We start from the raw sequence: 15,214 nt of genomic DNA, 5'->3' as shown, positions 1-15,214 counted from the left end.
ATGGTACATCCCTCTTCCTGTTGGAGTGGTTGTGGAGGATAGCAGCAGAGTTACGAGGGTTAAAAGAAATAGTTACAGTTTCATAGGAGAAGCTGGTAGCTGGCTAGAACTAGAGAGAAAGGGAACCAAGAGCCCAGCATTCAAAACTAATGAGAAGCATATAAATTATAAAAATTTAGAACCTATACTTAAGCCAACATCCTGCACTTGTGGTTAACTATATCCTACTTTTCTGGTCAAGCAGAGAAACTGGATTCAACCAGTCACAAGCACAGGCAAAGCAGTCTCAAAAATGTCCTTAAGGTGACCCCTGCCTTATTAGCACAGTAAAAGACACACCTAGATGTGGAGACTTTCCTCCATTTTTGAACATGCAATGTATGAAATAGTATGTAGACAACACAGAATTGTATAACCCTAGGGACATGCTCATTAATTAGAAGTCAGCAGATAATTACAGATGCAAATAATGCTAGCTTTATGTAAAATGCTTGGCCCCAAACTACACAAGAATATATAAGCCAAGGACAGGAAAGCTTAGGTGTTCTGACTTCTGGACAAGGGTCAGATCCTTGTCTCTGTAGACACAAACTCTTTGAATCGCCTACTTATGTTGTGGTTCTTCTAACTTAAAGTGGTCGCCGTTGGTTTTCCTAAGAGGTTGGTGGTTTCCCAACCTAATATTTCCACACAGACACAAGACTAATGCAACCTGTGATGCTACTATAGTTTCTCATGTAAACCACAACAACAAAAAAAGTGAACTTGTGTCTCACTTAACCTAAAAACACTGCATTGGTGATAAGAGAACCTACCTTGCAGCGTTGTTTGGGGGACTAAGTGTGAAAAGAGGTGAAGAAGGCTAGAGGTTTTTTATTGATGTTTTTCAAAAAACACATTTTTGATTTAATTGATTTTGTTGTAGCGTTGGCAAACTTTCTTTGAAAAGAGCCAGATTGTAAATATTTTCAGCATTGCTGATCAAGTGCAAAATCAAGGTCAAAACACACAAATCATTCATATTTCTATACACTACCAATGTATAATTGGAAACCAAAATTAAAATACAACTTACATTAACTCCAAAAGAATAAGTTACATATTTAGGAATAAGTCTAACAAAACATGTATAGGATTTGTATATGGAAAACTGTCAGCTATTGATACAAACACTTTAAACAAATGGAGAGAAACACTGTATTCATGGATTGGAAGACTCAACATACTAAAGATAGGTCTAAAGATTTAACACAATCCCAATCAAAATCCCAGCTGCATTTTTGGTAGCTAGAGACAAGCTGATTCTAAAGTGTATATGGAAAGGCAAAGGAATTAGGATAGCTAAAATAATTCTGGAAAAGTATAAAGTTAGAGGAATCACACTATCTGCTTTAAAGATTTACTAGCAAGCTACAGTAATTAAGATACCGTGGTATTGGTGAAGAGATATATAAATCAATATAACAGAAAAGAGTATAGAAATAGACCCATACAAATAATTTTGGGACAGCTGGCCAACTACATATAAACAAATGAACTTCTACCTAATGCTTATGCATCATAGCTCAAAGTGGATCAAAGATCTAAATGTAAAATGTAAAACTATAAAATTTCTCAAAGAAAACATAATAGAATATCTTTGTGACCTGGGATTAGGCAGAGTTCTCAGCCATGGCAATAGAAGGAAAATCAAAAATGAAAGCATTGATAAATCAAGACTTCATCAAAAATCAAAAATTTGTGCTCTGGCAAAGACACTGTTAAAAGAGAATGAAAAGACAAGCTATAAACTGAGGAGAAATATTTGCAAATAACATCTCTGACAAAACTCTTGAATCCAGAATATATAAAGAACTCTTTCAAAAAATCAATAAGGAAAAATTTAAAAAATCAACCCAATTTAATACTGAGCAAACGAATAAATAAGTACTTTGGTAAAGAACACATAAGGAAGACAAAAGACAGCTGCTGAATATCAGTAGCCTTTAGGGAAATAAAAATTAAAGCCACAGTGGGATACCAATACACATCTATTATACGGGCTAAAATTATATATATATATATATATATATATTTCCATATATATATGGAAAATAGTAAGTGCTGGTGAGGATGTGGAACAATCCATTCTCATACATCATTGATGGGATGCAAAATGGTACAGCCACATCGGAGAACAATCTGACAGTTTCCTATAAGTTAAATATACAGTTTCTGTATGACCCTGTGTCCTACTTCTGGGTATATACCCCAGAGAAAAACCTGTACCTGAATATTTAAAGTAGCTCTATTCATAATTGCCCCAAAATGAAAAAGGAAAAATCCATATACCTTCAAAGGGTGAATGGATGAACTGTTGTATCTTCATAAAATGGAATATTAAGCAGCAATTAAAAAGAAACAATGGGGGCGAGGTGGCAAGATGGTGGTGTAGTGAGGTGTGGAATTTAGTTTGTCCTCCAGGAAAGTTAGTAAATAGCCAAGAACTATATGGAACTGTTAGGGGATCAGTGACCAGACACACATCATACATCAATCAGAATGAGTGGAACAGCTGAGAGCCCACAAAGAACTGTATCTCCCAAGCCATGGAGGCTGGTGCCCCTCCCCCCAGGGGAACAGCAGGCTAGTTCCAAGGGATAAAAGAAACAGGCCCTATAGGAGCAAGGAAGTTAGCTCAACCAAGCTCCAACTGCAGAATTATTAACAAATTAGGACTGCTGAAACAGGCCCTGAGCACAGATAAACTTGGAGTGAGAACTAAAGGAACCCAGAGTTTTCACCCTGGCTGGGAGGGGGCAGGGCTGACAGAAAAAAATTAAAAAAGAAGCTTTTTGGGTTGGACAGCACGAAATACTAAAAAGGACTGTAACCCCCCCAAAAGGGGGCATATACAGCCTGGGGACCATTAGAGCCTTGGACCAGTTCTTGACTGGTAAACCCAGGGACCTGTGGTCTGGATCTGAAAAGGCCTATTTTCTCTTTTCTTCTTTCTTAACAGCTCATTAGATAGAATTGCCAAGGAGCAGTCTCAGCCTCAGCACTGCCCCAGGCAAGGGCAGAATTAAGGCATGTCTGAAAGACAAATTAACTAGTCAGGTGAATGGGGACAAGACCCTAAAGGGTGTATCTTTCCCAAGAAAAGGGCAGTGGGCAAGCTCAAGTGCCAGTTCTTCTTCAGGGAATTCAGGCTGCAGGGGCTAGAAAACAGAAGCAACCTAAGTCCATCCACTATCTCAATCTTCGGTTTAACACCACCACTGGCAGGGAAAGGCTGTTGAGAATTAAAGGCACTGCATCATTCTAGTGGGAAGCTGTGGGCTGATAAGTGCCACATCCTGGACAGGGAAACCTGATACTGGTTACACTCTCAACCTGAGACATGGGACTGCCTGGTCTAGGAAAATCTGACTGGGGTCAATCATATCTGAGGAGACCTGTTCTAGTCTTCCAAACCTGATAGAATGCAACACACCAGAAATGGACTGGCTTTTAATAAAAGGGGATTTATTTAGTTAAAAACTTATAGTTCTTCAGAGAAAAGGCATCTAACTTTCATCTGAGGTTCTCTCTTACATGGGAAGGTAAAGGGGTGATGCCTGTTGGCCTTCTCTCCTGGTTTCTGGGTTCCAACAGCTTTCTCTGGGTGGATTCCTTCTGGGTTCCAACAGCTTTCCCTGGGGGGATTCCCTTTTGCATCTCCAAAATATGAGTTGAGCTGTGATTGCTGAGATGAGGTATGCTGAGCTACTTGGGCAATGCTGTACTGAGCTCTTTCTTTTAAGCCTCCAGTGAATAAAACATCTGGAAGGCACTCCCCTTAGAGGACTGCAGATGTAATCAGCTATAGATGAGTTTCACATCCTAATGATTCAAGTAAAGCAGCAGAACTAGGCACTAGCACTTTGCCAAGTTGTCACCTGAACCTAACCACCACAAGAGCCTCCTAAAATAAAGGTTCCATACAGGCAGGGCAAGAAAACAAAAACTGAAAAGATCTGATTGGTTAAACAAAAGTTGCTAGAGACCTAGAAAAAGTTGAACTGAATGCCAAAGAACAGACAGAGAACAAAGTCAACCAACAAGAAAATGATAGGTAAAAGACTGAAAACGAACCCCAGAATGAACTAATTAAGGAAATCAAATGCACAGCCATAACAGCAAAATAAGAAGTCATACTAGGAAAATCAAAGATATGTCCCAGTCAAAGGAACAAACCAACATTTCAAATGAGATACAGGAGCTGAAACAACTAATTAAGGATGTTTGAACAGATATAAAATCACATAAAAAAAAAATCAAATCAACGAGTTGAGGGAAGATATGGCAAAAGAGAGGAAAGTATAAAGAGAACACTGGATAAACATAAATAACTTGAAAGTTTTAAAAAACAAATGGCAGGAGCTATGGAAATGAAAGGCACAATAGAGGAGATGAAAAAAACAATGGGGACCTACAACAGCAGATTTGAAGAGACAAGAGAAAGGCTTAGTGAACTAGAGAACAGGACACCTAAAATCCTACACACAAAAGAACCAGATAAGGAAAAGGATAGAAAATATGAGTAGGGTCTCAGAGAACTGAATGACAACACGAAGCACATATATATAAATGTTATGGGTTCCCAAAAGAAGAGAAGGGAAAAGGAACAGAAAGAAAAAAGGAGGAAATAATCACAAAAAATTTCCCATCTCTTATGAAAGACATGAAATTACAGATCCAAAAGCACAACATACCCCAAACAGAACAGATCTAAATAGACCTACTACAAGACATATACTAATCAGACTGTTTAATGTCAAAGACTCTAAAGAGAAAATTTTGAAAGCAGCAAGAGTAAAGCAATGTATCACATACAAGGGAAGCTTGATAAGACTATGTGTGGATTTCTCAGGAGAAATTAGAGTCAAGAAGGCAGTGGTATGGTATAGTTAAGACTCTGAATGAGAAAAACTACCAATCAAGAATACTATACCCAGCAAAACTGCCCTTCAGAAAATGAGAGGGAGCTTAAAATATTTTTGAACAGTCACTGACAGAGTTTCTGACAAAGACTTGCTCAGCAAGAAACTAAAGGAGAAGTACTACAGGCAGATAGGAAAAAAGAGGTGACAGAAGTCTGGAAAAGAGTGTAGAAATGAAGACTATAAGTAAAGACAAAAAGAGAAAAAAATAGATATGACATATAAAATCAAAAAGACAAAATGGTAGAAGAAAGCACTGCCTTTACAGTAATAACATTTAATGTTATTGGATTAAACTCCCCAATCAAAAGACAAAGACTGGCAGAAGAGATTAAAAAACAGGACCCATCTATATGCTCTCTACAAGAGACTGACTTTATACCCAAAGACAAAAACAGATTGACGGTAAAAGGTTGGAAAAAAGATATTCCATGCAAAAAACAACCAGAAAAGAGCAGGATAGCTGTATTAATATTTGACAAATCAGACTTCAAATGTAAAACAGTTAAAAGAGACAAAGAAAGACACTATGCATTAATAAAAGGAACAGCCCATCAAGATGACATGACAATCATAAATATTCACACACCACTTCAGAGTGCTCCAAAACACATGAGGCAAACACTGACAACGCTGAAGGGAGAAGTAGACACCTCTATCATAATAGTTGAAGACTTCAATTCCCCCCCTCATCAATGGATAGAACAGTTGAACAGAGGATCAAAAAGGAAACAGAGATTTTGAATAACACGATAAACGAACTAGGTTTAACAGATATTTACACAACATTACACCCCACAACAGCAGAATACACATTCTTCTCAAGTGCTCATGGATTATTCTCAAGGACAAATCATATATTAGGTCACAAAGCAAGTCTTGATAAATTTAAAAAGACTGAATTTACACAAAACACTTTCTTGGATCAAAATGGAATGAAGGTGGAAATCAGTAACAGGTAGAGGGTCAGAAAATTCACAAATATATGGAGGCTACACAACACACTATTAAACAACCAATGGGTCAAAGAAGAAATTAAAAGAGAAATCAGTAAATATCTCGAGGCAAATGGAAATGAAAACAAAACATATCAATATTTATGAGATACAGCAAAGGTGGTACTGAGTAGGAAATTCATTGCTGTAAAGGCCTATTTTTTAAAAAGAAGAAAGAGCTAAAATCGAGAAATTAACTGTTCACCTGGAAAAATTCGTAAAAGAACAGCAAACTACCTCAAAGCAAACAAAAGGAAAGAAATAACAAACATGAGAGCAGAAATAAATGAAATTGAGAATATGAAAACAAATCAATAAAATCAATAAAACCAGAAGGTGGTTCTTTGAGAAAATCAACAAAATTGATGGACCCTTAGTGCTGCCGACAAAAGCAAAAAAAAACAAAGAAACAAACAAACAAAAAAGAAGAAAAACCAGAGACAGAGGATGCAAATTGTTAAATCACACATGAGAGAGGGGACATAACCACTGACCCTGAAGAATTAAAGGAGGTAATGAGCTAACACTATGAGCAACTATATGCTAATAAACTAGATAATGCAGATGAAATTAGAAAAACATGAACAACCTAGAAAAGCATGAACAACAAACATTGACTCTAGAAGAAATAGACAACCTCAACAAACTAACCACAAGTGAAGAGACTGAATCAATCATCAAGAAGCTCCCTAAAAAGAAAAGTCCAGACCCAGAGGGCTTCACATATGAACTCTACCAAGCACTCAAGGAAGAATTAGTACCAATTTTGTACAAACTCTTCAAAAAAAACCGAAGCGGAGGGAAAGCTACCTAATTTATTCTACAAAGCCAACATCATCCTAATACCAAAGCCAAAGATACTACAAGAAAAGAAAATTACACACCAATCTCTTTAATGAATATAGGTGTAAAAATCCTGAACAAAATACTTGCAAATCAAATCCAGCAGCACAATAAAAGAATTATACACCATGACCAAGTGGGATTTAGTCCAGGTATGCAAGGCTGGCTCAACACAAGAAAATCAATTAATGTAATACACCACATCAAGAAATCAAAGTGGAAAACCACAGGATCACCTCAATTAATCAGAAAAGGCATTTGACAAAATTCAAAATCCTTTTATTGATGAAAACACTTCAAAGGATAGGAATAGAAGAGAACTTCCTCAACATGATAAAGGGAATAGATGAAAATACCACAGCCAACATCATACTCAATAGGGAAAGACAGAAAGTTTTCCCTCTGAGATCAGGAATAAGACAAAGATGCCACTGTCACCACTGTTATTCAACACTGTGCTGAAAATTCAAGCCAGAGCAATTAGACAAGAAAAAAAAGGCATCCAAATTGGAAAGGAAGAGGTAAAAACTTTCACTGTTTGCAGATGACATGACACTGTATGTGGAAAATCCCAAAAAATCTACAGCTAAGCCACTAGAGCAAATAAATGAGTTCAGAAAAGTGGCAGGGTACAAGATTAACACCTCAAAATCACTAGTGTTTCTATACACTAATAATGAGCAATCTGAGGAGGAAATCAAGACAAAAATTCCATTTACAATAGCCACCAAAAGAATAAAATATTTAGGAATAAATTTAACTAAGGACACAAAAGACATATACAGAAAACTATGACAAATTGCTAAAAGAAATCATGGAAGACCTAAATAAATGAAGAGCATACTGTGTTCATGGATTGGAAGACCAAATATAATTCAGGTGTCAATTCTACCCAAATTGATTTATAGATTCAATGCAAAACCAATTCAAATCCCAACATCTTACTTTTAGAAATAGAAAAAACAATTTTGAAATTTATTTGGAAGGGAAAGGTGCCCTGAATAGCTAAAAATACCTTGAAAAAAAAAAGAAAAATGAAGTAGAAGGTCTCACTCTACCTGACTTTAAAGCATATCACAAAACTACAGTGGTCAAAGCAGCATGTTACTGGCATAAAGATAGATATACAGACCATGGAATTGAATTGAGTGTTCAGAAATAGACCTTCTCATCTATGGACAATTGATCTTTGATAAGGCAGTCACGCCAACTTACCCTGTACAGAGGGCCCTCTTCAATAAGTGGTGTTTGTAGAACTGGATCTCCATACGCAAAAGAATGAAAGAGAATCCATATCTCATACTCTATACAAAAATTACCTCAAAATGGATCAAAAGCCAAACATTGGCACTAAGACCATAACACTTTAAGAAGAAAATTTAGGGAAATGTCTTATCAATCTTGCAATAGGGGGTAGTTTCCTAGATCTTACACTCAAAGTACTAGCACTTAAAAAAAGAAATAGATAAATGGACTCTCCTCAAAATTAATCACTTCTGTGCATCAAAGAACTTTGTCAGGAAAGGTAAATGGCAGCCTATGCAATGGAAAACAGTATTTGGGAACCACATATCAGATAAGGGTTTAGTATCCAGAATATATAAATAGATTCATCAACTCAACAACAAAAAGACAAAAACCCAATTTAACAATGGACAAAAGACATAAACAGACATTTTTTAGAAGAGGAAATACAAATGTTAAAAGGCACATGAAAAGATGCTCTGCTTCACTGGCTATCAGGGAAATGCAAATCAAAACCACAATGAGATATAATCTCATACCCACCAGAACAGTCATTATCCAAAAAAGAAAAACAAAACCAGAAAACGACAAGTGCTGGAGAGGACGTGGAGAAAGAGGCACACTTATTCACTGTTGATGGCAATGTAAAATGGCGCAACTGCTCTGGAAGACAGTTTGGCAGTTCCACAGGAAGTTAAATATAGAATTGCCAAATGATCCAGCAGTCTCATTACTAGTTATATATTCAGAGGAATTAAGGCAAGGACACAGGCATTTGCACATCGATGTTTTTATCAGCACTATTTAAGAAGCTGAAAGATGGAAACAGCCCAAATGTCCATCAATGGGTGAGTGGGTAAACAAGCAGTGGTACATATATATAATGGAATACTATGCAGCTGTAAGACAGAATAAACTCATGGTGCATGTAACAATGTGGATGAATCTTGAGGATATCATGCTGAGCGAAATCAGCCAGAAGCAAAAGCTCAAATACTGTATGGTCTCACTAACATGAACTTACCTTAATGGATGAACTTTGAGAGTTAAAGTTAAGAACACAGGCTATGAGGAGATAGAAAGAGGGTAGAGATTGGGCATTTGCTGCTACAGGAATACAGATCATGCAACAGGACTGATTTTAAACATTCAGAAACAGATAGCACAATATTACCTGATGGTAGCACAATAATATAAGTACTAAATGAAGCTAAATGTGAGTATGGTTGAGGAAGAAGGCCTGGGGGCATGTATGAAACCAGAAGGAAAAAATGAGGATAAAGACTGAGAAAGTATAACATAGGAAAGCCTAGAGTGGGTAATAATGGTGATTAAACGTACACACACACACACACAAAAAAAACATTTTTGCATGAGCAAGAACAAATGAATGTCAGCACTGTTGAAATGGATGGTATAAAGGAGGAAGTAAAATCAATGTAAGCTAGGGTCTCTAATCAACAGTCACACTGTAACATGCTTCCACTGAGTGTAACAAAGGCATTACCCCAAGACTAAATGTCAACAAGCAAGGGTGTGGGGGAGGGGTATGGATTCTTGCAAAAGAAAAGAAATGTCTTCATGTAGATAATGGTGGTGAAGGCATGTCTATTTATTTAGGTTGGATTGTATGATCTGTGAATAAAATTGTTTTAAAATGAATAGAGAGATAGAAGTGCTGGAGAAAATGTGGAGAAAGAGATGCATCGATTCACTGTTGGTAGGGAAGCAAAATGCTGCAATCCCTCTGGAGAGTAGTATAGTGGCTCCACAGGAGACTAGATGTGGGTTGCCATATGCTCCTGCAATTTGGGTTCCTAGATATACACTTAGAGCAACTGAGAGTGGAGACACGAATGGGCATTTGCACAGTGGAGTTTTTGGTGGCAGTGTTCATAATTTGCAATGGATGGAGGTGCCCTAGGGGTACTTCAACTAAGGAATGGAAGGAGGAACTCTGGTGTATACATAACAATGGACTACAGAGTGGCTGCAAGAAGGAAGTTGTAAGGCATGCAACTAGGCGAATGAATCTTGAGGACTGTATGTTGAATGAAATGTCAGAAACAAAAAGACAAATATTATCATGCCTCACTCATATAGAGTAACTATAATATACAACTTGGAAAATCGAAGTTCAGAGCATGGGTCATCAGGTTGGGGCCTATTGTAAAGGATCTTAGATGGTAAGCTCTTACAGTAACCACATGTATTCCAGATTTCTAACTGTTATTTTTAAATTCTGAGATGCTGAGCTAATTATGTATAACCTGGTCATTCCCTGGAACTTCGGTATTTGTGTGAAATGTGAGACTCAGAGGTAGAACTCTGAAACTATTAAAGTCAGAATTACAGACAGCAACTGTTTTAAAAAGTTGAAAAACTGATTCAACTAGAGATATGAATGAAGCTGATCTGGATAGGACTAAGGTAAATCAGAATATAGGGTAAGAATGACATGGTCTATATTTTAAAACTTCAACCTCTGCATGAAATCAAAGGAAGAGATGTTTAATACAAAATTTTCATTTTTGGTAGCACACTATCTAATTTACCTCATATGGTCAGTTTATCCAAACACTATAATTACATGGAATCTTGAATAGGGAGTGAGATCTTTTTGGTTCGTACAGGTTAATGTGATGTCCTGATACATCCCAGATTAATACGGGCAAAGACTAAAAAAGTACTTGCAAAATCCCCTTGGGCACCTGGGGAGAAAGGAGGAAATATTAAACTTCCCCATTTGAAGAACTGCTGATACTCTCGCAAGCAGTGGGGACAATCAATTAATAGGGTAAGCCCTCTATCTTGGCCTCACTCCTATGAAACTTATTCCTGCAGAGGAGAAGTTAAGCCTACTTATAATTATGCCTAAGAGTCACCCCCAGAGAATCTCTTTTGTTGCTCAGATGTGGCAACTCTCTTAAGCCAACTCAACAAGTGAAGTCACTGCCCTCCCGACTTGTGGGAATGACTTCCAAGAATGTAAATCTCTCTGGCAACATGTATGAGTTCCAGGAATGAGCCAGGGCCTGGTATTATGAGACTGAGAAAACCTTGTTAACATAGGGGGAGGAGAGAAATGAGACAAAATAAGTTTCAGTGGCTGAATGATTTCAGAGTAGAGATGTCATCCACAGGTTATTCTTACACATTATATAGATATTCTTTTTAGTTAGTGTGCATTAGAGTGGCTAAAGGGAATTACCTCAAACTGTTGAACTATATTCCATTAGCCTTGATTCTTGAAGATGAATGTATAACTATATAGCTTTACAATGTGACAAGTGATTGTGAAAACTTTGTGAAGTGTGTGGCTGATACTTCCTTCATCCAGGGTATGGATAGATAAGTAAAAAAATAAATATTAAGTGTGGGATAAGGGATAAAAAAGAAATTGAGGCAGATTGCAATACTAATGGTCAATTAGAAGGATGGGTAAGGAGTATGGGATGTATGGGTTTTTTTTTTATTTCTTTTTCTGGAGTTGTGTAAATGTTTTAAAAATGATCACTATGATGAATGCACAACTATGTGATGATACTGTGAGCCACTGATTATATACTTTGGATGGACTGGATGGTGTGTGAAGATACTGCAATGAAAACATTTTAAAAAATAAAAAATATATTGATACAATCAACAACTTAGATGAATGTCAAAGGCATTATTATGCTGAGTGAAAGAACCCTTACTAAAAAGGACACATATGGAATGAGTCCATTTATATGACAATCTCAAAAAGAGAAAGCTGTAGGTTTATAGTGGTTGCTGGTGGTTATAGTTGCAGAAAAGGATAATTATAAAGAAAAAACAGGAGAGGGGGAGGAGGTTCTGAGTGACGCAATTTTGCTTTATTTTCTTATAGTGATTATTATGAATCTATACTGGTAAAATTAATAGAATTGTACACTACAAGGAAAAGAATAGCCAATTTTACTGCATAATTAAAAGTCCTTGAGTTATAACAGAGAAGATAGGATTTAAAAATGAATATGATTGTTTTCGAATCACTATATTGATATTTCTTTTAGTCTGCAGTGTCTTGGAGCAGCTAGAAGGAAAAACCTGAAATTGTGTAACTGTACCCACAACAAATTTTGAAATCTGTTCTATAGCTTCTTGTTAAAATGTACTTTGAAATTTATTGCTTTTCTATAATGTTCTATTTCACAATAAAAACTTTTTTAAAAATCCTTATTTCTTCATTTGTAAAATGAGAGTAGTAGTAAGTTTGTTACGAGAAGTCAAAATATGTAAATCACAGAAACACTGCCTCAGCCATAAAACATAGTCTATAAATGTTGGTTTTTATCATCACCACCACATTGTTATATAATTTGTTTTAAATGATCAAAGTAAAACCAATAATTGCTTGTCAACTTCTCAATATCCGATAGACTCCATAATTCACCAATAATGAATAAGATTAAGGAACAGCTCCATGTGTTATTTTATTTTGTTTTGCTCCCTAATTCCAATTTCAGAAATTCTGTGCAGACCCTTAATTCTAGCTGTCACAAACAGTAATAATGCTTCTGCCAATATCACACTGTACACTGGATCCACAGAGAAAAATACGGCATGGTCCCTGCAAAAGAAGAACCTACTGGAAACATATGGATAAAAAAAAGTTACATGACAGACAAGTCAAACACTACATGGGAAAACAAAATTCATCACCTTCCCTCTCCAAACTGAAATTCTCACGTTCCCTAACTTCCTTGAGTTGCAAAGAACGAAAACCATAGAGTAGCTGTTACCATTTCCCTTTCTTGCTCTTGGATATAATCACTTGTGATAATCATACAGACTCAATATTGGGGCTTTGCTATAAAATACTGAAACAAATGAAACAATCATACAGATTGAGTTGTATATCATACAGACTGAATATTGGGGCTTTGCTATAAAATACTGAAACAAACGAAAAAATGGGGGAGTTGATATAACCCCTGGCAAATACTGACAAGGGTTGAAGTTAGTGTTCATTATTCTATTCTTATTACACTTGGCTAGGTTCTTAAATTTCAAGAGTAACAATTTAAGGGGAAAATAAAACTATAACATATATTCTGTAAACCACAAATAAAAACGAAAAAAAAAAACTATTGAGGAGAAAAACATTAGAACACTACTATGGTAATCTCTACATCTGGGGTTATGGATAGCTAAATTGCTTTTCTTTATACTTCATATATTTTCTTAATTCTCTACAATATGCAATAATTCTTTTTTAATTAGAATATGAACTATAAATATTATTTCAAATAAAGTAAAATTAAGTAATTGCAGATAATTAAAAAAGTTTTATCAAAAACTCAAAATTCGTGGTCCTGTACAAGAATTCAAACTTGCCTTCCCAACCTGATACTGAACACTTGAAGAACTAAGGCAATGAATCGAGATTACCTAAATTCAAATCCGAGTTAAGCTTCTTATCAGTGATGTGACATTGGACACATCTGTTTCCTCATCTTTAAAATGGGAACAATAACAGATCCCCATAGGAAACTTGTGAGGCTAAATATATTAATTCATATAAAACCAATAGAATGGTATTTAGCAGTAAATGCCTAAATATTATCCTAATTATTCAAGCCCAAGTATTCCTTCCATGCATTCTTGCATTTATTCAACAAGTATAGTTGCAGCTCTTCAGCAGAAGAATTTGCCAAGGAATGAAGGAAATACCTTCTCCCCCGAGAATACGAATGACCTAGGAGGAAGAAGGATGCTAAGTCCCAATCAGGTGAGGTTCTGATGCCAGGAATCAAGGGGTACTTCCTCCTCCTCCCTGCAGACTTTCTCACGAAGTCAAGGCTGGGGAGGGAAAGGAGGCTGAGAGAAATCATCAGAACTTCATCAGAACTCTCACATAAATTACAGTGGGCTTCCCCAGACAAAACGCTCCTTAAAAAAAAAAATAAGAAATAAAAAAGTCACTAGGAATCTGGGTAAAGCCCTGCTTCCTTTAGGGATCAGAGAAGGGCCAGGGACACTGCAGCTGGAGCTCGGACCCCATCCAGAGTTCACGTGAGCTTTCAGAGAACTGAGCGCTTCTCAGGAAAATAAAAACTACTATTTACAAGAAACTTATCTTGTACTCCATGCCATTTGTTCTAAGCCTTTTAGTTGTACATTTCTCATTCAACGCCCCAAATATCTCTATCAGGTAGGTACTAGCACCCTGTTAAAGAAAAAGAAATGAAGGCAAAGAGTTGAAGACACCCGCTGAACATTATACTGCTAGGGAACCGCAGAGCAGGCCGGTGGTGGTTGGGAGAAAGGTTACGTAAGTATAGAACCCGGGAGAACTCAACCCTGGCGATGTACCACCCGGGCTCCAGCCCTGAGCCAGCGATGCGCAAACGATTCCACATTCGAGAACGCTCATTCAAAGAACACAAACCCCGCCCTTCGTCCTCAGCTGCGGATTCTCTTCCCCAAAGTCAAGGTTCTGGTCTCTATTGGTCCACAGAAAAGCGCTGAACAGTCACTGTGAACTCTGGGAGAGGGACCAGGGTTGGGGAAGGCTCACCTTGCTGGGAGGAAAGAAGGCTGCGGCCTGGCGTTTCCGGAGTGGAAGTCCCTCTGCCTTCCCAGCGCTCCTGGATTACGCTTCCCAGAATTCCCGACGGGAACAGACACGCCTCCTTGCCCTCCTGCGGCGGAAGTTCTTCCCACATGCAAGGTTCCTGAACTACACTTCCCAGAATTCCCAGGTAACTACTGCGCCTTCCTGACATCCATGACCTGAATTCTATTTCACATCATTCAAGACTGAAACAAATTCCGTGGCTCTGCTTTCCTGCAGTCGAAATGCTTCCAAACATACGGAGCTCAAACATATACTTCTCTATATTTGCAGCAGACCGTGGGCTTTGCTGGAGACTGTCTCACCTTCTGGACTACAATCCCCCGAATCCCTTGCAAGGCACCGTATCCATCAAGGCTGCCCTTTCTTATGTATTAGAATTAATAGCAGGCTGAATTAATTCTATGCTGCTAGTCAAGTCAGACCGCTCCCTCCTCGGTCTTTTTTTCCTGAATGTTTTTTCCTTTCAAACATGACCATAAAAATACTCAACCAAACTAACAACATATATGCATGCACATGTATAGATGTATATTTGTGTGTGTGTGTTTGTAAATTTCGAGAAA

General features: G+C 37.3%; 1 protein-coding gene across 1 annotated transcript in view; it reads right to left on the bottom strand.

Moving 5' to 3' along the window:
* ZNF112 (zinc finger protein 112) overlaps positions 1-14,712 on the bottom strand; it is a 34,022-nt gene extending 19,310 nt beyond the window's left edge. The window contains 1 exon segment of the mRNA XM_077131511.1: positions 14,592-14,712. The gene's annotated coding sequence lies outside the window, so the exon portion shown is untranslated.
* Positions 14,713-15,214: the final 502 nt, after the last annotated feature.

The sequence above is a fragment of the Tamandua tetradactyla genome, chromosome 16, assembly GCF_023851605.1.
Source record: "Tamandua tetradactyla isolate mTamTet1 chromosome 16, mTamTet1.pri, whole genome shotgun sequence".
Lineage (NCBI taxonomy): Eukaryota > Metazoa > Chordata > Mammalia > Pilosa > Myrmecophagidae > Tamandua > Tamandua tetradactyla.
Note: the sequence above shows the minus strand (reverse complement) of the source record. Positions and strands in the feature narration are given on the sequence as shown.